Here is a 22,397-nt window from a genome sequence, read left to right as displayed (position 1 = left end):
AGGACTCTATATTTAATTTACTTAAAGTGACTGAAAGCTGTTTTCATGCATAGAAAAAGAAAGTATGCTACAAATGCACTTAAACATAGTTTACACTCTTAAAAAAATAATGGTAAATTAATGTTACAATTTAACCTCTTTCCATTTTGAAACATACCACCCTGCTAATGTATAAGGATGTACGATGACGTATGACGCCGCACGACAGACGATACATGGTCACATAAGCTCAGTATAGCTTTGCACTAGTTGCAGTAGCCATTCTCTACAGCTTAACAAGGTCCAATCTTGATCACTGGCCCCCTACATAATAACCATATGATCGTAATGTCATAAAATATACACTGTATTATAACCATGCAAACACCCTTTAAAAAAAAAGCAGGATACAGGGCTAAAATCAAATGTCTCCCGCTTTGACATGACTTAATATAACCTAAAGAGTCCCTGGACAAAGTTTGGCGCTTTTGTAAAAAAGTGCACTAGACTAGCAATTCATCAGCTAGTTGAGGATCTTGGTTTGGTGGATATATGGAGGCTTATTAACCCGAGAGAAAAAGAATACGAGGTCTGTCCATAAAGTAACGGTCCTTTTTATTTTTTTCAAAAACTATATGGATTTCATTCATATGTTTTTACGTCAGACATGCTTGAACGGATGGCTCTGTGGATACGAGACCGTCGTGTGCTCTTTCTCTGGTTATCACAAGAGCTGGACATCAGCCATTTTCCGGCAGATTTCACTTTTAACAAGAGATTTTGTCATCCATTTAGAAATGATCCAGTGGTTTGTGCCTCGTCGTCGCAGCTCGGAGCGCGGCGCACCGACCGTCCTTAAAGCAGTCCTCAAAGCTGTAGTTAAAGTCCTTATTCTCTGTGAAGCCCGTAAAATTTTCACCGAAAGCCAGATAAATTTTTTTGAATGGTTTCCAAGTGCCAGTCTCTAACAGCTTCTGAAAAAATTCTGATGGAAAAAAGTCCTTTTCATTCCGCCATTTCCAGACAATGAAAATCCGACGAGGGGGCGGGACCACTCCTTCCACAAGGCGTGCTCACAGGCGACAGGCGTGGAAAAACTCACGCATGCGCATGAGGGTTCAAGCATGTCTGACGTAAAAACATATGAATGAAATCCATATAGTTTTTAAAAAAAATAAAAAGGACCGTTACTTTATGGACACACCACGTATACCTTTTTTTTTTTCCCCACAAGCACAAGTCAGCTTTGAGAATTGATTATTTTCTAATTTCAAAACTTATGAGTGGTGCCTGTGTTGATTGTAGGATTGGGGCCATTGCACTTACAGACCACGCAACTGTGGTGCTGAACATGATGATTCGGGAGGAGGCAGCTAGGAGCAGAAGGTGGAGGCTCAATATATCTTTATTTCAGAACCCAGGATTTACTGAGATGTTAAAGGAAGAAATTAAATCATTTGTCCAGATTAATACCGGATCTACAGAGAAGTACTGTGTGGGATGCTTCCCAAGCTTTTGTTCGGGGCAAAATTATTCCTTACTCAAGCAAGAAGAAAAAGGCAGCTAAAGCAAAACTTATAACTTTGGAGTCCCTGTTGAAAGTGAAGGAAACTCAGTTGGCCATAAACTATTCTGAATCTCTATTGTGACAAGTCTGCAAATTTAATTTGGGGGATCTCCCACAGAAATTTTTTTAAAAGAGCAAGTCATATTCTACTACTTATATTCTACTGAATTTTAATGGGTATGAAGTCCTCTGAAACAAGGAAAACTCACTTCAAACTGTCAAGTTAAAATTCTTTGTCTTCTGTAGTATTTTGATCGGTTCTAATCCGATGAATGCACCAAATGGGTGTCGTGTTGCTGGCTGTACAGTCAGTAAAATACAAAATTAGGGCCTAAAGCAACTGACAACGTTGTCCTGCTGTGCACACAGTAACACTGTCACCAGTTTTGAAAACGCATGCGCACTGAGAAACTCAAAACTGGCTTATTCACATTTAATCGGTAAAATGCTCTCACTCGTAAAACAAACTAGGGCTGCAACTAACGATTATTTTAGTAATCGATTAATCATGTTTTTGTTGTTTGTTTTTTTACTTGTGAGTTTTTCCATTATTTCTTTAAGTGAGTTATTATTAAAAGGCTTTTATCACGCAACATCAACATTTGAGCTTGTGATAAACTTATGTTATATTGTCGTCAAAAACATACCTTGAGTAGTGTTTTGTTTTATTTTGCACATACATACATACATCACCGACACACCACAGAGATTTCCATCAGGTTTCACCCGATTATGAGCATTTTTAGATGCCTACAGCAACTATCTCAACCACTAACAACATATTACAGTAAGAGTCCACAAAAGTATTTTAAAGGCCTGACTAAAGTGTAATATGTGATCTTTAATGTTATTTTCATGAAAAAAGACACAAATGTGCAGTTTACTGCATTTTATTTTTTTCTTGTGTAAAAACACAGCTTAGATGTGGTTTGACCGAAAGAAATTGTCATTAATCTTAAATAAAACAGGGATGGAGTCACGAGGTATTCACAGGAAAGTTATTTATTTATTTATTTATTTATGTTCATTGATAGTTTGTTTTACCTTTTCTGTTGTTTTGTTTTATCAGGTTCTTTTTGTCTGTTTCTCTAAAATTGTATTGTAGCAATATTAGTTATTACTTTTGTTGTTGTTGCTATTATTATTATTAATATATAAATTTAAAAAATTACAGTTCGTAATACATTTGACTCTTATGACAACAAACACTAAGCCATTAATTATTTATTATACAGAAAACAAATGTACACAAACTGTGCTGAGATGGGAACAGCTTAATGCTCACTTTAACATTGAAAGCGCCATAGACATGCTAACGCGTTAGCAACTATCAACTGTTTTAGAAGACCATAACAGGTCGGTTTAATATCCACCCATCCATCCATCCATTTTCTTCCACTTATCCCAGGTCGGGTTGCGGGGGCAGCAGCTCAAGCAAAGCCGCCCAGACCTCCCGATCCACACAAACCTCCCCCAGCTCCTCTGGGGAAACCCCGAGGCGTTCCCAAGCCAGCTGAGAGACGTAGTCCCTCCAGCGTGATCTGGGTCTTCCCCGGGGCCTCCTTCCGATGGGACGTGCCTGGAACACCTCTCCAGCGAGGTGCCCAAGGGGCATCCGGAAAAGATGCCCGAGCCACCTCAGCTGGCTCCTTTCGACGTGGAGGAGCAGCGGCTCGACTCCGAGCTCCTCCCGAGTGACAGAGATCCTCACCCTATCTCTAAGGGAGCGCCCAGCCACCCTGTGGAGGAAACTCATCCTGGCCGCTTGTACTTGCGATCTTGTTCTTTTGGTCATGAGCCAAATCTCATGACCATAGGTGAGGGTTCGAATGTAGATCGATCGGTAAATCGAGAGCTTTGCCCCCCTACTCAGCTCTTTCTTCACCACGACGGTCCGATACAGCGACCGCATCACTGCAGACACTTCACCGAGCCGTCTATCGATCTCACGCTCCATCCGTCCCTCACTTGTGAACAAGACCCCGAGATACTTAAACTCCTCCACCTGAGGCAAGGACACCCCACTGACCTGAAGAGGGCAAGGCACCTTTTTCCGGTCGAGAACCATGGCCTTGGATTTGGAGGTGCTGATCTTCATCCCGGACGCTTCACACCTGGCTAAAACCGCCCCAGTGCACGCTGAAGGTCCTGGTTTGACGAAGCCAACAGGCCCACATCATCCACAAACAGCAGAGATGAGAGTCTGTGGTTCCCAAACCGGACCCCCTCTGCACCCTGGCTGCGCCTAGAAATTCGGTCCATAAAGGTAATGAACAGAACCAGTGACAAAAGGCAGCCCTGGCGGAGGCCAATGTGCACTGGAAACAGGTTTGACTTACTACCGGCAATGCGAACCAAGCTCCTGCTGCGGTCGTACAGGAAACGGATAGCCCTTAGCAAAGGACCCCGTACTCCCGGAGCACCCCCCAGAGGGGGCCTCGAGGGACATGGTCAAACGCCTTCTCCAGATCCACAAAGCACATGTGGACTGGTTGGGCGAATTCCCATGAACCCTCGAGCACCCAATGGAGCGTGTAGAGCTGGTCCAATGTGCCATGACCAGGACGAAAACCACACTGCTCCTCCTGAATCCGAGGTTCGACTATCGGTCAAATTCTCCTCTCCAGCACCCTGGAATAGACCTTATGGGGGAGGCTGAGGAGTGTGATCCCCCTGTAGTTGGAACACACCCTCTGGTCCCCCTTCTTAAACAGAGGGACCACCACCCCGGTCTGCCAGTCCAGGGGTACTGTCCCCAACCACCACGCGATGTTGCAGAGATGTGTCAACCAAGACAGCCCCACAATATCCAGAGACTTAAGGTACTCAGGACGGATTTTGTCCACCCCAGGAGCCTTGCCACCAAGGAGCTTTCTGACCACCTTGGTGACTTCGGCCTGGGAAATGGACGAGTCCGCCTCTGAGTCCCCAGGATCTGCTTCCTCTTCGGAAGACGTGACGATGGGATTGAGGAGATTCTTGAAGTATTCCTTCCACTGCCCAACAACATCCCCAATCAGGGTCAACAGCTACCCACCCGCACTATAGACAGTGTTGGCGGAGAGCTGCTTCCTCCTCCTGAGGCGTCGGATGGTTTGCCAGAATTTTTTCAAGGCCGACCGATAATCCTCCTCCATGGCCTCTCCGAACTCCTCCCAGACCTGAGTTTTTGCCTCTGCGACCGCATAGGCTGCAGCAGGCTTGGCCTGCCGGTACCTGTCAGCTGCCTCTGGGGTCCCACCTACCAACAAAGACAAGTAGGACTCCTTCTTCAACTTGACGGCATCCACCACTAGGTTCGGGGATTGCCGCTGTGACAGGCACCAGAGACCTTGCGACCACAGCTGCAGGCGGCCGCATCGACAATGGAGGTGGAGAACATGGTCCACTCGGAATCGGGATCTGGGAGAAGCTCTCCCGGAGGTGGGAGATGAAGACCTCGCTGACAGAGGGTTCTGCCAGTCGTTCCCAGCAGACCCTCACGATACGTTTGGGCCTGCCAGGTCTGACCGGCTTCCTCCCCTCCCAGCAGATCCAACTCACCACCAGGTGGTTATCGGTCGACAGCTCAGCCCCTCTCTTTACCCGAGTGTCCGAGACACATGGCCAAAGGTCAAATGATATGACTACAACTTCGATCATCGACCTCCGGCTCAGGGTGTCCTGGTGCCATGTGCACTTATGGACACCCCTGTGCTCAAACATGGTGTTCGTGATGGACAAACTGTGACTAGCACAGAAGTCCAACAACTGAACACCACTCGGGTTCAGATCGGGGAGGCCGTGCTTCCCAATCATGCTCCTCCAGGTCTCACTGTCGCCACCCATGTGGGCATTGAAGTCCCCCAGGAGAACAATGGAGTCCCCGGTCGGAGCACTATCTAGTACCCCTCCCAGAGACTCCAAGAAGGTTGGGTACTCTGCACTGCTGCTTGGCCCATAGGCTGAGACAACGGTGAGAGACCTGTCCCCAACCCGAAGGCATAGGGACACGACCCTCTCGTTCATCGGGGTGAACTCCAACACATGGCGACTGAGCTGGGGAGCAATAAGCAATGCTACCCCAGCTCGCCGCCTCTCCCCATGAGCAACGCCAGGAAAGTGGCGCATCCAGCCCCTCTCCAGGAGTTGGGTACCAGAGCCCGAGCTGTGCGTGGAGATGAGCCCGACTATCTCGGTTTAATATAAAAAAGGTAAATATTACTCACAGACATATGCTCTTTGGGGTTTTAGTAGGGGAAAATTGAGATAAAGCGAAATAATACAACAAACCATCGAAGCAGTGAGTCGAATCATTACTTCACTGGTTCAAAGCACAGCTTGGGGAAGGTCTGCCAATGTTCTCATAAGACAGGCAGGAGAAGGACCGTGGCTCATGGCAAGGAGTAAACAGAGCGGAGATGAGTGAAAATTCACACAGTCCCTTCCTCCGTGGTCCACGCTGACATTGCTGCTTTGATTAGCGCAGAGTGGGATGTTGCTTTGACAGTGAGAGTATCATATTTCAGCCACAAAACACGCATGACACCACGTGCGCACGCATATGTGTGGTTAAATTTTCCTGATGATGGAAATCCGTCGTGGTGATGGAGAACTTTAACCGATGGTATAGGATCAAATAAACAGTTTGTGTTTTTTGTAGATGTTACAAGTTTTGTCATCATACCTAGTGAGATACTGTCAAATTCTGTAAATCTAGGTAATACCTCAGTAATGGCACCCACCTCAATAGCAGGGTGAAGTGGCTGGGTTAAGATTTGCTGGGATATGCTCAACCTAATGTGTTCTATTTTCTTCTCGAACTAATCCAGGAAATCTTGTGCTGTAAAAGGAGAGCGAACTACAGGTGGTTGTCCATGTATAACTGCTGCCACTGTGTCGAACAAGAACTTTGAGTTATGCTTGTATTTGTTGATCAAATCAGAGTAATAGGCCTGCTTTGTTGCCAGTAGTGCATGCTCATAGTCTAATGCTGCGTTCACACCGGGCGCGATCAGACGCTACAAATTCACGGGGGTCGTGTGGCGACGGACGCGTCTCCTTCACCCGGTGTGTCGTTCTGCTTTTGCTGCGAAAATTCGCCCCGGTGCGTCATCAAATAGGAGGAGCTTCCATTCCGCTCGCCCGCTCCGGTTGTCAGTCAAGGATCACGCGGAGCGAGTTGTTGTGGAAAGCTGACAAACGTCATGAGACGTTACCAATTCGGGGAGTATTATTATTTGCTGCAGGAGCTGCGTCTGGATGACGGCGCTTTCAGTGGTCCTTCCGCCTCTGCGGGACCCAGTTTGAGGACCTCCTGTCCCGTTCACGCGCGCACATGTAAACAATAAAAAAAATAAATAAATAAAAAGAAACTCTGCTGCTTGCTGTGGGGCTGCTCCTTGCCCTTCCCCCAAAAAACTCTGTCATAATTGTGTTTAGAAACCAGTCACCATTTGTTTTATTATACATCTGTGTAGTTAATTAATAAAATCTCCACAGACGATTCGCTCGCGCACACGTGAAAAAAAAGAATGAAACTCCGCTGCTTGCTGTGGCGCTGCTCCTCGCTCTTTCCCAAAAAACTCTGTCATAATTGTGTTTAGAAACCAGTCACCATTTGCTTTATTATACATCTGTGGAGTTAATTAATAAAATAATTTCCACAGACAATTCGCTCGCGCGCACATGTAAAATAAAAAAAAAAAGAAATTGCTGCTTGCTGCGGGGCTGCTCCTCGCTCTTTCCCAAAAAACTCTGTCATAATTGTGTTTAGAAACCAGTCACCATTTGCTTAATTATACATCTTTGTAGTTAATAAGTAAAATAATCTCCATGGACGATTCGCTCGCACGCGCACGTAAAACAAAAAGGGAAAGAAACTCCGCTCCAGCTGCTGTGGTGCTGCTGCTCACTCCAAAAACTCTGTCGTAATTGTGAAATAAAGGACAAAAGAGACATAAGTCCTGCTCACAGGCTGCTACCAGATACAGGACATGTTCACATCTTCAGTCAAACTCCAGACAACTCCACATCACTACATATTCAGTCCCTGATTGGTCATCGCAGTGCGACGAGATGAAAAAGTTCAGATTTTTCAACTTGGGGAGGAGGGCAACGCGACGTGATGCGACGCAATATCGTGCCACAAACGCGCCAATCGCTCAAAATCGCTTCACTTGTGTCACTTCACTCGCGTCCATCGTGTTGCGCTGCGTGACTTGGCGCCAAAACGCGTCGTTCCATAGGGATTACATGGCAACCTGCTGTCGCTCATGTCACGCCCGGTGTGAATGCAGCATTAGATAGCATCATTCCACGCAAGGTGGAATACTTCTAATTTTGAACTACGCCATTTCCGTTCTAGACCTCTAGCCTTATGCTTGAGGTCACGCAAGTAGTTTGTACGGTTCTCCATGTAATACACACTGTATATAACAGTTTTTTTTAATAACTGATTTTCACTCACATCAGACAAAATGTCCCGCCCCATCGTAATGTTAAAACCCCTCGCATGTACCGAACAGAGCCCAGTAACAGAGGAAATGAAGTTCAGCGCTGACACTCGCCGATTTGAGGAAAAGTGGGGACCATATTTCCTTGATTAAAAGACCGAAAAGGCATTTATGTTTCTTAAACTGTGCTTAGACCCGGCACCTAAATGAAGCAGGCCATAATTCATCCATCCATTCCATCCATTTTCTTCCGCTTTATCCGGAGTTGAGTCGCGGGGGCAGCAGCTCAAGCAAAGCCGCCCAGACCTCCAATTTTCCTTCAGTACTGTGGCTCTGCTGGAGATCACAACTACAACATCACGAGGAACAGGAACGCTGCGGCAACCAGAGAGGAAGTGGAAGCAACCAAGCATAAAACATCCTCCAGAGGTCAGCCGAGTTACTGTGCGGCATCTCATACATACATACAGACTGTGACAGTTACAACACATTATGATGGGAAGAGCTGCAGGGCTCCTGAAGGCAAATCCTCACAAGTTTGAGAGGAATTCTGTCGGTGTTGTTCGTTCTGTCACACCTCTTAGGAAATTCTCCATCGTTTTTCCGTTATGAGGGGAGATGAAAAATTACTGAAGGAAAGTCACTAAATAATTGCTTTACTGTTAACGTGGTATGACTCTTTGAAGCCATCCATCCATCCAACCATCCATTTTCTTCCGCTTTATCCAGAGTCGGGTCGCGGGGGCAGCAGCTCAAGCAAAGCCGCCCAGACCTCCCGATCCACACACACCTCCCCCTGCTCCTCTGGGGGAACCCCAAGGCGTTCCCAAGCCAGCCGAGAGATGTAGTCCCTCCAGCGTGTCCTGGGTCTTCCCCGAGGCCTCCTCCTAGTGGGACGTGCCCGGAACACCTCTCCAGCGAGGCGTCCAGGGGGCATCCGGAAAAGATGCCCAAGCCACCTCAACTGACTCCTTTCGACGTGGAGGAGCAGCGGCTCGACTCCGAGCTCCTCACACTATCTCTAAGGGAGCGCCCAGCCACCCTGCGGAGGAAACTCATCTCGGCCGCTTGTACTCGCGATCTCGTTCTTTCGGTCATGAGCCAAATCTCATGACCATAGGTGAAGATCGGAACGTAGATCGATCGGTAAATCGAGAGCTTTGCCCCCCTACTCAGCTCTCTCTTCACCACGACGGTCCGATACAGTGACCGCATCACTGCAGATGCTGCACTGATCCGGCTATCGATCTCACGCTCCATCCGTCCCTCACTCGTGAACAAGACCCCGAGATACTTAAACTCCTCCACTTGAGGCAAGGACACTCCACCGACCTGAAGAGGGCAAAGCACCTTTTTCCGGTCGAGAACCATGGCCTCTGATTTGGAGGTGCTGATTTTCATCCCGGATGCTTCAACACTCGGCTGCAAACCACCCCAGTGCATGCTGAAGGTCCTGATTTGACGAAGCCAACAGAACAACATCGTCCGCAAACAGCAGAGACGAGATTCTGTGGTTCCCAAACCAGACCCCCTCTACACCCTGGCTGCACCTAGAAATTCTATCCATAAAAATAATGAACAGAACCGGTGACAAAGGGCAGCCCTGGTGGAGGCCAACGTGCACTGGAAGCAGGTTTGACTTACTACCGGCAATGCGAATCAAGCTCCTGCTGCAGTCGTACAGGGACCAGATAGCCCTTAGCAAAGGACCCTGGATCCCGTACTCCCGAAGCACCCCCCACAGGGCGCCCCGAGGGACACGGTCGAACGCCTTCTCCAGATCCACAAAACACATGTGGACTGGTTGGGCGAACTCCCATGAACCCTCGAGTACCCGATGGAGCGTGTAGAGCTGGTCCAGTGTGCTGCGACCAGGACGAAAACCACACTGCTCCTCCTGAATCCGAGGTTCGACCATTGGTCGAATTCTCCTCTCCAGTACTCTGGAATAGACCTTACCGGGGAGGCTGAGGAGTGTGAACCCCCTATAGTTGGAACACACCCTCCGGTCCCCCTTCTTAAACAGCGGGACCACCACCCCGGTCTGCCAATCCAGAGGCACTGTCCCCAATCGCCACACAGAGGCGTGTCAGCCAAGACAGTCCCACAACATCCAGAGACTTAAGGTACTCAGGACGGATTTCATACACCCCAGAAGCCTTGCCACCGAGGATCTTTCTAACCACCTCGGTGACTTCGGCCTGGGTAATGGATGAGTCCGCTTCTGAGTCCACAGTCTCTGCTTCCTTTTCGGAAGACATGACGATGGGATTGAGGAGATCCTCAAAGTATTCCTTCCACCGCCCGACAACATCCCCAGTCAGGGTCAACGGCTCCCCACCCGCACCGTAAACAGTGCTGGTGGAGAGCTGCTTCCACCTCCTGAGGCGTCGGACGGTTTGCCAGAATCTCTTCGAGGCCAAAAAATAGTCCTCCTCCATGGCCTCCCCGAACTCCTCCCAGACCTGTTTGTGCCTCTGCGACCGCACGGCCTGCTGGTACCTGTCAGCTGCCTCCGGGGTCCCACCTACCAACAAAGATAAGTAGGACTCCTTCTTCAGCTTGACGGCATCCCTTACTTCCGGCGTCCACCAAGGGGTTCGGGGATTGCCGCCGTGACAGGCACCAGAGACCTTGTGACCACAGCTACGAGCGGCCGCATTGACAATGGAGGTGGAGAACATGGTCCACTCGGACTCCATGTCTCCAACCTCCCCCGGAATCTGGGAGAAGCTCTCCCGGAGATGGGAGTTGAAGACCTCGCTGACAGAGGATTCTGCCAGTCGTCCCCAGCAGACCCTCACAATACGTTTGGGCCAGCCAGGTCTGACCGGCTTCCTCCCCTCCCAGCGGATCCAACTCACCACCAGGTGGTTATCGGTCGACAGCTCTGCCCCTCCCTTCACTCGAGTGTCCGAGACACGTGGCCAAAGGTCAGATGATACGACTACAAAGTCGATCATCGACTTCCGGCTCAGGGTGTCCTGGTGCCACGTGCACTTATGGACACCCTTGTGCTCGAACATGGTGTTCGTGATGGACAAACTGTGACTAGCAGAGAAGTGCAACAAATGAACACCACTCGGGTTCAGATCAGGGAGGCCGTGCTTCCCGATCACCCCCCCTTCCAGGTCTCACTGTCGCCGCCCACGTGGGCGCTGAAATCCCCCAGGAGAACAATGGAGTCCCCAGTCGGAGCACTATCTAGTACCCCTCCCAGAGACTCCAAGAAGGTCGGTTACTCTGCACTGCTGCTCGGCCCATAGGCCGAGATAACAGTGAGAGACCTGTCCCCGACCCGAAGGCGTAGGGACATGACCCTCTCGTTCACTGGAGTGAACTCCAACACATGGCGACTGAGCTGGGGAGCAATAAGCAATGCGACCCCAGGTCTCTGCCTCTCCCCGTGGGCAACGCCAGAAAAATGAAGCGTCCAGCCCCTCTCCAGGAGTTGGGTACCAGAGCCCAAGCTGTGCGTGGAGGTGAGCCCGACTATCTCTAGTCGTTATCTCTCAACCTCCCGCACAAGCTCAGGTTCCTTCCCCCCCAGCGAGGTGACATTCCACATCCCAACAGCCAGGGGCTGTGAGCATGGACCGGGCCGCCGGGCCACCCGCCCTCGACCGCCACCCAATCCTCTCTGCACCCGACCCCCATGGCCCCCTCTGCAGTTGGTGAACCCACAGGAGGGCAGGCCCACGTTGCTCTTTCGGGCTGAGCCCGGCCGGGCCCCATAGGCTAAGGTCCGACCACCAGGCGCTAGCGCGAGCCCCAACCCCAGGCCTGGCTCCAGGGTGGGGCCCCGGCTCCGCCATACCGGGCGATGTCTCGGTCCTTGATTTTTTTTACTGGTCATGGAGGTTCTGAACTGCCCTTAGTCTGACTCATCACCTAGGACCTGTTTGCCTTGGGAGACCCTACAAGGGGCACAAAGCCCCCGACAACATAGCTCCTAGGATCATCCGGGTATGCAAACTCCCCTACCACGATAAGGTGGCAGCTAGAGGGGGGGGGGGGGCCATAATTCAAGGCTGGAGATTATCAGATATGTGTGAAACTTTATAGTGAAAGCAACAAGCAGCATTTTGTTAATAATCTCCAGCCATATACTCAAGGCTGGAGATTACACTATGTAACAAATTTTTATTTTTGTTTTGTTCCTGGGTACACAGTGTGTTTTCCTAACCTGTTATGCCTTAAATAAATAGAAAATAGCTGTTATTCCACAGAAACTTTGCTTGTGTGATCAGGACAATGATATTTTGAAATTTGTCTGTTTTCAAGAATATTCTCGATTCGCCTTCACTACTACTGAGTAGTCTTCTAGAATATTCTTTGACTGCTAGAACTGTCCAGAATTATCTAGAAATTTCAAGAAACTTTTAGAACTTTCTAGAATGTTAAAAAAAAATAAAATCAAAGTTTGTGCTGAATGTAGTCATTTTTCCATAGACTTTAGACATAAGCAGTTGAAATATAACACTTAGAAGCCAGGAACAAAAATTACATAGTGTTATTAACAAAATGCTACTTGTTGCTTTCACTATAATGTGTTAAGTTTCACACATATCTGCGGGGCTGCGAACCCACACACCTGCTAAATGATGGTGCACCCCCAATTATTTTTCAATCATGGATCAAATATGTTTGGCATAAAAGTCAGAAAAGATGCTCAAATGACCCACAGTTCATGGAGGGAAATTATATGTACCGTATCGTTGGTTTGAAGGTTGATTGTTGTATAAAGAAGTGGAGATTGCTGGGGGACAAATTAATCCAGAAAAAGATGGTGTTCCTGCAGCAAACTGCACAAAGACGCTTCCTGAGAACTTTGTAAGGGTCACGTGCACGTCAGCGTCATTGCATGGCCACGGAGTTACAGAGATGCAGAAGTATAAAGCAGGTTTTAGGATTTTAAGGTACCACTTCGCAGCTGACTTACAAAAAAGACTGACTTGACCAAATGTAATCTTTTTAATGCTCATAATGCCTCGTGCTTATTTAAGGCAGGTCCTTTTTTTCAGATGGATCTTTTGACCCAGTCATTAAATGAGGCAGGTCCCGATTCAAGTTCAGGCGTTTAATCGAGGAAATACGTAAGCCTAATAATTGCTGGGGATTCCTGTAGATTGTTCTGTGCCTGCTGACTGTAACTAATCCGTTACACACATATAATGGATTTTGTCCGTTTTATACATATAACAAATTTTGATTATAATGGACAAAATTTGCTGGTCCACTTGAATCCATTATATGTGAGTTCTACTGTAAGCAGTAATATTATACAAATAATGAATGTGTATGAGTTCAATGGTACGAATATTTCATTAGGTGAAAGATGGAATGTACCATTCAATGAGGCTTCGCTGAGTTGAATGGTACGTTCCATCTTTCACTGAATTGAATGCATGAAAAAAACATTTGTTTTATATAACGGCGAAAATAGATCCTTGTCATTTGATATTTTATTAATTTATAAACAACAGAAAAGGGACTTGCATTTTGTTGTTCGTCACTGGTGCTTTGACGTCAACAACCCAACACAAACTTTAAATAGGAGTCCAAAATTCTCAGTTCTCAGTCAGCTTGCAAAAAAACAATTCTGACGATGTAGTCTATGATGCAGTGCACTGACTTCATGTACAGACTGTTGTCTGCTTCCCTCACTCCAGCAAAAAATCACGTCAGAAATTTGTCCAGCTTTTCATTCTAACTTCATCCTCTTCATCCTAACAGCTCTTCATGCGTCCAGACAGCTTACAGTGTAGTGGATTCGGTTTTTTTGTGTGTGTGTGTATGTTTGAAGAATTAGCTCCTTCAAATTGCCATCCTTCAGCAAAACAAACTCTGCCATGTTTAGCTAAACGCCGCCCCCAGTGGTGGGTGGTGGTCACAGCGTGCAATGGTACAAAATGTATGGAATCAAATTTGTACTCTAAACGCAACACAAATGGGACAAATACTCCATGTCACGTGACATACAGAGCATCAATCAAATGACAAGGATCCACTTAGCCGTTATGTAATGCTCAACAATAACCCACTCACCATGGTATCATTCATATTATTTGTGAATATATTATCACTGAGTGCAGCAGGGTGATATTATCGTAGCAGGTTTTGATTTTGCAGGATAAAGACTCATTACATACGTTATTTTTGCAAATTCATTTGTCATTATGTGCTTATTGGGATTCACCAATTCTATATTCTGATCCCCGAAGATAAATGGCAATTTACGATTTCTGTTTAATAATTTCCACCATTTTTTCCTTAAATACTTTTTTAAAAAGGATCCAGGTGTTCAAATACTTATTTGCAGCAGTAACATACAAATAAATGATTAAAAAACCATACATTGTGATTTCCTGATTTTTTTTTTTTTTTTGGATTATGTCTCTCACAGTGGACATACACCTAAGATGAAAATTTCAGACCCCTCCATGATTTTTAAGTGGGAGAACTTGCAAAATCACAGGGTGTTCAAATACTTATTTTCCTCACTGTATATTTTTTCTTATTTTCAAAATAAATTTCAGTCATAATGCATTCCATTGTCAGTAATTACAGACATATTTAAATATAATCCCTTATATTTAAAGGAAAAGAAAAGTTAATTTATGATTGGGTTGGTAGATTATGATATTGTGAGTCCATATGAAAAGTTGTTGGCATATGTGATCATTTATGTTAAAGGTATGAGCTTTTTTGTATGGCTGGTCTAAAGCCACCAGCAGGCTGCCATGCTGTCTGCTATAACAGCGATGTGTGACGTCACATGGGCACAAAGGTTCACAACTCTGCCAGTGTCACTCTTCAGTATAGAAGGGGCAAAGCACGTAAGCAGCAGTCAACATCCCGGATCGGTATCGGGTTCTGATACCGACATAATTCGCAGATCGGACTTCCCGATCCAACCTGTGGGATTTTCTGATACTGGAGAGGTACCACGTCTGTGAAACCTCTCTCGTGCTGCCTGCCCCCTCTGCTCTCTTTACTCTTTCTGTGCCCATGCTACGTCATCGCATTACACAATCATTCCACCGCATTCCAGGGGATTTTTTCTGATTGGTTAAAATTGTGTCTGTGGCGGCATTTATGAAATCGTCGATGATGGATGAATTCTGCTTAAATGCCGACTTTCGGAGGCAGATATTTCAGTTGTAAGAGCTCCTTATTTTCATTGTTACGCAGCAATCGTTAGTTTATAGCACAGTCTATCTTCCCAGCTGTATTTTATCAGTGGGTTTTCTTTTCCTTTTAAACTTATTTTGTGTCCAACTTGTGTAAATTTTTTTTTTTTTTTTTTTTTTTTTTTTTGGCTGCTTAAGAAAATTATACAGCGATGAATAAGTTTCATGTTCTGTTTTTACATAACTGTGTTATTGTTCATCTGTTTTGAAGATTCATGTACTGGGCTTTGACAAAATCTAACATCTGGTCAGTAGTAGATTGTGGATTCTGTGAATTTCTGAAATGTACTTTTGTATTTTCTTTTCTTTTAGGACGGCACACAAGGACCAAGACTGTCAATTCACTTAATCTTACAAACAGTTCTCCCAGCATCGAGGCCAACGGTGAAAATGGACACCTTTTGCTGACTGATAATCATCCACTCTAGCCATCTCAGCTGCAGGTCAATCAACCTAAAACACTGAATAAGAACTGAGAAGTTGTGAATTGAAAAAAACAGAAGATATGTTTTCCAATTTAGGCTTGCATGTTTTTGGCAGACTTTTTCATTTTTCCAGTTTTATGCCTAATATGATGATGATGGTGGCTATGATGGTGGCTTGTTGACTTGCAGACGGAACAATCATTGGGGGGAGTACACAACAAGAAGATGCATTTCTAGAAGCTCTTGCAAGCTAAATTCCACAAAAAAAGTTTATATTGACCGTCTTACAGTTATTTAAACTTTGGCTGTGTGACAATTGTGTAAGTTTTCTGCCGCAGTGTTTGAGCAATACAAAATGTCACAGGAGACCCTTAAACCACTATCCCAGGGCACTTTACTGTATTTTTTATTTCATTTGGATCATATCTGAGATATTCCCTGTTCCATTACGGACACACCAGCTTTGTATATTAATTGTATTTTCATATCATTCAGGGGCCACATTCAAAAGATAATTTTTCACTTGTAAATTCTTACTTGAAGGAGGAGCTTCATCAAGAGAGTGCTGCAATTAATGTAGTTACTGTGTAGCAGCACTAAACAGACTGATGGGTCCAGTTACACAAAAACAAAGGGGTATTCCAGAAAAACTTTTTTCTGGGTATCTATTTCCAGAGCATTATATTTTTTCCTTACCCACACCAGTGTCACAGACCGAACAGTCTCCCCCTAAAAATTGGTCTGCCCTGCCTTCACTGCGCATGCGTCATTTGGGGCCACAGCAGCTCTTTTGATTCTGACTCTCCACATCCAAACCAATCAAAGGGAATAATGTGATTATTAACCATTAGATGACAAAGTAAAACCTCTTAAATCATTCCAAAGTCAGTTTTAAGCTGAAATGAAGCGATAATCAGTGAACCGTAGCTGATGCTCTGAAATGACGTAGGCGCAGCAGTAGCACGTCAGCTGCTGTACTCTGATTGGTCCCTCATCTTTTATGATGAAATAATGCTGAATTTATGTGGAAATGATTGTTGTACAAAAGCTTCAGATATCTGTGGCTGAGATAGATGATGACTGGAGTCATCTTTTTTTTTTTTACATAGGAAAAAAAATGGCATATTTTACAAAAGCACATTTATATGTAAACCAACACACACGTCACAGTAACGTGTTTGTTTTACAGTAGTGTTCAGAATAATAATAGTGCTATGTGACTAAAAAGATTAATCCAGATTTTGAGTATATTTCTTATTGTTACCTGGGAAACAAGGTACCAGTAGATTCAGTAGATTCTCACAAATCCAACAAGACCAAGCATTCATGATATGCACACTCTTAAGGCTATGAAATTGGGCTATTAGTAAAAAAAAAAAAAAAGTAGAAAATGGGGTGTTCACAATAATAGTAGTGTGGCATTCAGTCAGTGAGTTCATCAATTTTGTGGAACAAACAGGTGTCAATCAGGTGTCCCCTATTTAAGGATGAAGCCAGCACCTGTTGAACATGCTGTTCTCTTTCAAAGCCTGAGGAAAATGGGACGTTCAAGACATTGTTCAGAAGAACAGCGTAGTTTGATTAACAAGTTGATTGGAGAGGGGAAAACTCATACGCGTGGACTCAGTTTAGGAGGGCATTTAGTTTTGCCGAAATTTCCATGCTCAGCCCTGTTGCATCCAATCCCCTTTTTACCCCATCTCAGTGTGATACCTCCTTCATGGACTGGCATAAAAAGGGTATCATTTCACCCCTGGCAAAAATTATGGAATCATCGGCCTTGGACGATGTTCATTCACTTGTTTAATTTTGTAGAAAAAAAGCAGATCACAGACATGACACAAAACTAAAGTCATTTCAAATGGCAACTATCTGGCTTTAAGAAACACTATAACAAAGCAGGAAAAGAAATTGTGGCAGTCAGTAACGGTTACTTTTTTAGACCAAGCAGAGGGAAAAAAAAATATGGAATCACTCAATTCTGAGGAATAAATTATGGAATCACCCTGTAAATTTTCATCCCCAAAACTAACACCTGCGTCAAATCAGATCTGCTCGTTAGTCTGCATCTAAAAAGGAGTGATCACACCTTGGAGAGCTGTTGCACCAAGTGGACTGACATGAATCATGGCTCCAACACGAGAGATGTCAATTGAAACAAAGGAGAGGATCATCAAACTCTTAAAAGAGGGTAAATCATCACGCAATGTTGCAAAAGGTGTTGGTTGTTCACAGTCAGCTGTGTCTAAACTCTGGACCAAATACAAACATGGGAAGGTTGTTAAAGGCAAACATACTGGTAGACCAAGGAAGACATCAAAGCGTCAAGACAGAAAACTTAAAGCAATATGTCTCAAAAATCGAAAATGCACAACAAAACAAATGAGGAACGAATGGGAGGAAACTGGAGTCAACGTCTGTGACCGAACTGTAAGAAACCGCCTAAAGGAAATGGGATTTACATACAGAAAAGCTAAACAAAAGCCATCATTAACACCTAAACAGAAGAAAACAAGGTTACAATGGGCTAAGGAAAAGCAATCGTGGACTGTGGATGACTGGATGAAAGTCATATTCAGTGATGAATCTCAAATCTGCATTGGGCAAGGTGATGATGCTGGAACTTTTGTTTGGTGCTGTTCCAATGAGATTTATAAAGATGACTGCCTGAAGAGAACATGTAAATTTCCACAGTCATTGATGATATGGGGCTGCATGTCAGGTAAAGGCACTGGGGAGATGGCTGTCATTACATCATCAGTAAATGCACAAGTTTACGTTGATATTTTGGACACTTTTCTTATCCCATCAATTGGAAGGATGTTTGGGGATGATATCATTTGTCAAGATGATAATGCATCTTGCCATAGAGCAAAAACTGTGAACACATTCCTTGCAAAAAGACACATAGGGTCAATGTCATGGCCTGCAAATAGTTCGGATTTTAATCCAATTGAAAATCTTTGGTGGAAGTTGAAGAAAATGGTCCATGACAAGGCTCCAACCTGCAAAGCTGAAATGGCAACAGCAATCAGAGAAAGTTGGAGCCAGATTGATGAAGAGTACTGTTTGTCACTCATTAAGTCCATGCCTCAGAGACTGCAAGCTGTTAAAAAGCCAGAGGTGGTGCAACAAAATACTAGTGATGTGTTGGAGCGTTCTTTTGTTTTTCATGATTCCATAATTTATTCCTCAGAATTGAGTGATTCCATATTTTTTTCCCTCTGCTTGGTCTAAAAAAGTAACCGTTACTGACTGCCACAATTTTTTTTTCCTGATTTCTTATAGTGTTTCTTAAAACCAGAAAGTTGCCATTTGAAATGTCTTTAGTTTTGTGTCATGTCTGTGATCTGCTTTTTTTCCCCTACAAAATTAAACAACTGAATGAACATCCTCCGAGGCCGGTGATTCCATAATTTTTGCCAGGAGTTGTATTCAAGGGCAGCAGTTTTTCTTCTTTTGAGGAACTCTCTCAGAAATTCTACTTGCCCAAAACGCACTTTTTTCATTATTTACAGGTCAGAGATTTTAGGCGATGTACCTTATCATGCTTTCCCAATAAACCGGGTGCTAATCCAATTGACACATTTCTCTCCTTTAATCCAACCTTGAAGGGCGCACTCTCTAAACTGTACCGGAACATTATCGCACTTTGGCATTTGACACTGGACAGGACCAGAAAGGCGTGGGAACAGGACCTAGGATGTTCAATATCCACTGACCGCTGGGACTTGATCCCAAACTCGATTCATAAATCGTCACTGTGTGCAAGACACTGCCTAATGCAATTCATAGTGGTTCATAGAACTCACAGATCAAAGTTTGAATTAGCTAGCATATATCCTGACGTTACCCCACCTGTGTCGAATGTAAATTAGGCGATGCCACCCTCTTCCACATGTATTGGTTGTTCCCCCACTTACAAATCTTTTGGAGTGAGATTTTTCACACTCTTTGAAATATCCTGAAGCATGAACTCTATCCAAATCCTATGATGGCTTTATTTGGTACCTTTGGGCCTGACGACCCCCGACTGACTTCTGCGGAGCGCCACATGGTCTCCTTCTCCCTCCTTTTGGCCAGGCGGGCCATTCTGTTTAGGTGGAGGGAGGCGACCTCGCCCACACACACTCAATGGCTGAGGGACATTATGCGCTGTCTTGCTCTAGAAAAGATGCGTTTTTCATTGAAAGGCACTGAGGGCAAATTCTATAAGACTTGGGGATCCTTTCTGACCTACTTTCACGACTCGCATGTGTTGTAAAATACGACTTTGGAATAGGCCCGTGACACATGAGTAGCTCAAGATCTGAAGATCGACAAGCCTGCTGACTACTGTGTGTGCCTTAGCTGTGTTTCTTTGTGGGGGGGTGGCAGGTTCAACGTTCTACCTCTATCTTGATATGATCAACAGGAGTCGTTATACGTTCCTACACAGGTGTTTGCATAATATATGGGAGGGTAGATCATTTAACTGTACTTTCCATACTGGAACCTGCCCAATACTGGGATGTTATGTTCTGTTGTTGTTGCTATTATTGTTATGTGTAATATACAGTTCCAAGGTGTAACTGCTGCTTTTTTATGTGTGTATGTACATATGTGTGTGTATGTGTGTGTATATATATATATATATATATAATATGGGTGATTCTTTAACTACGGGCACTATTGGCCTTGTAAATGTAATTTCCACCACACCATTGCTTTACAATATAAAGCGCCTTGGGGCAACTGTTTGTTGTGATTTGGCGCTATATACGTGCTCTGATGTCACTGTTTATCTCCATAGAAACTACCAAAACAATCTTTTATACAAACTGTTTAGGGACATTACAGTGTTGTGGTGGAAATTACGGCAATAGTGTGGGACAACTACATTTTGTAAAAAAAAAAAAATCACAACAGTTGTATGACATTGAATACCCCAATTATGTTTTGATTATTTTACTGATATTTTATTCAGAGATATGTTAAAACAATAGAAAAAACGTTTCTTTACCATTCATTTTTATCATTGAAGATCAAAAGTCTGGGTGTGGGACAAGCACAAAACGGCAATATTTGCATATAATGATGCTGAAAAAAGGTGAAAAAGTCATCATAGACTACTAGAACAAATTTCTTAACACACTTTCATTGTAAAGATAACTATAAAAGTGTGAAATTTCCCCTTTTTTCTGTTTTTCATACAATATGATCAAAGGACATAAGTGCCCGTAGTCTAAGAATCACCCATATATATATATATATATATATATATATATATATATATATATATATATATATATATATATATACTCAACAAAAATATAAACCCAACACTTTTGGTTTTGATGTTACTGTGAACTCTGTGTCGTGTTGAAACTACAAAGAAGTGGATGGAAACTTTGTTCTGCTGCAGGGAGATGATTTAAAGTTTATCAGGAATAAATTCAAAATGGCTGCCCAGACTTTTTTTAATCAGGTTATACAAAAAAGTTAATACCTTGGTAAGTCTGATCTCATTATATCATGTTTTCAATGGAATTCGTTGTCAGTTGACGTTATTCAAGTTATTTCACACAAATTAAATTCTGTCTTTGGAATGAATTTAATTCAAACTGTATCCATGCAAACGTGATATGTTGACCTGCTAAATCTTTATTTTATAATTTCTTCTGTAACATGGGCGTGAAATATTCATGTGAAGGACAATATTTGTATGATGTATTTTGTGTTTACTTTGTATTGCACTGTTGCACATCAGGGAAATGACTACCAAATATTTCTGTGTGCTGTAATCTTTAAATAGAAATTATACTATTGGTGCTATAGGAAGCTGTTGCCAATGTGCCAATAAAGAATTTTTATCTCTCTTATCTTTTGTTTTGTTTTTCTAAAGTAAGTTCTTTTGGCTTCTAACTTTTTCATTTGGGGATCACCGGAGCAGATCTACATGTTGATTTGGCACAAGTTTTACACCGGACACCCTTCCTAATGCAACTCCACATTTCTTGGAGAATAGACAGGAGTGGTCTTGAACCAGGAGTTTTGGAAGCCACTGCACTAAATGCTTGGCCACCACGCTGCATTTGTTCTCTGAAAATATGTTTTCTTAATGTTGGGATTCAAATTTAAATTTGAAAAAAATCAAGACATTTGTCTTTCTCAAAATTTTTGTTTCAGGATTGCAAGTTAACTTAAAAAAAAAAAAAATCAGCCTATTGTTTATATTATTATTATTAGTAGAAGTATTATGCCCTCCTCTGGGGGAGCATAATAGCAATTGATTGATCAATTGGGAGCAATTGATTTTCTTTTGAACGCAATAACCTGAGAAAAAAATGACAGTAGGCCCACGGAACCTGGTGTATTAGGTGCCTCTTATGACAACCTCAGATGAGTTTGCATATGGGTTGCCCTGACATACTTTTTAAGGTTACAGAGGTCACCTAATGAAATCAGTGTGAACACTATTACTTGACAACAAATTACGACCCACTTTCCAAATTTGGGAGATAGGTCACTCGTGATGCCCATGGATAAGTTTACATATGACTAACCTTGACCTATTTTTCAAGGTCACAGAGGTCAAATTCAGAAATTATTGCTGAGCATGTTAAATTGACAACAAATAACAGTAGGTTCTGCCTTATGATCAGTCAGCATGTTTAACAGCCAATGAAATGCTTCATTATCATGAGTCATGTTTCCAAAGGAGGGCACACCTCACATACGCACCAAGTGCCATTTATTTATTATTTATATTAACAAATAATGTGAGGTGTTAAAATTAATTCCTCTGCCAAGGTGGAAA

The 22,397-nt window shown here is 43.9% G+C and overlaps 1 protein-coding gene across 1 annotated transcript in view; it reads right to left on the bottom strand.

The window, feature by feature from the left end:
- LOC117506417 (dedicator of cytokinesis protein 3-like) overlaps positions 1 to 22,397 on the bottom strand; it is a 544,822-nt gene that overhangs the window by 142,619 nt on the left and 379,806 nt on the right. The gene's annotated exons all lie outside the window — the stretch shown is intronic.

The sequence above is a fragment of the Thalassophryne amazonica genome, chromosome 3, assembly GCF_902500255.1.
Source record: "Thalassophryne amazonica chromosome 3, fThaAma1.1, whole genome shotgun sequence".
Taxonomy (NCBI): domain Eukaryota; kingdom Metazoa; phylum Chordata; class Actinopteri; order Batrachoidiformes; family Batrachoididae; genus Thalassophryne; species Thalassophryne amazonica.
Note: the sequence above shows the minus strand (reverse complement) of the source record. Positions and strands in the feature narration are given on the sequence as shown.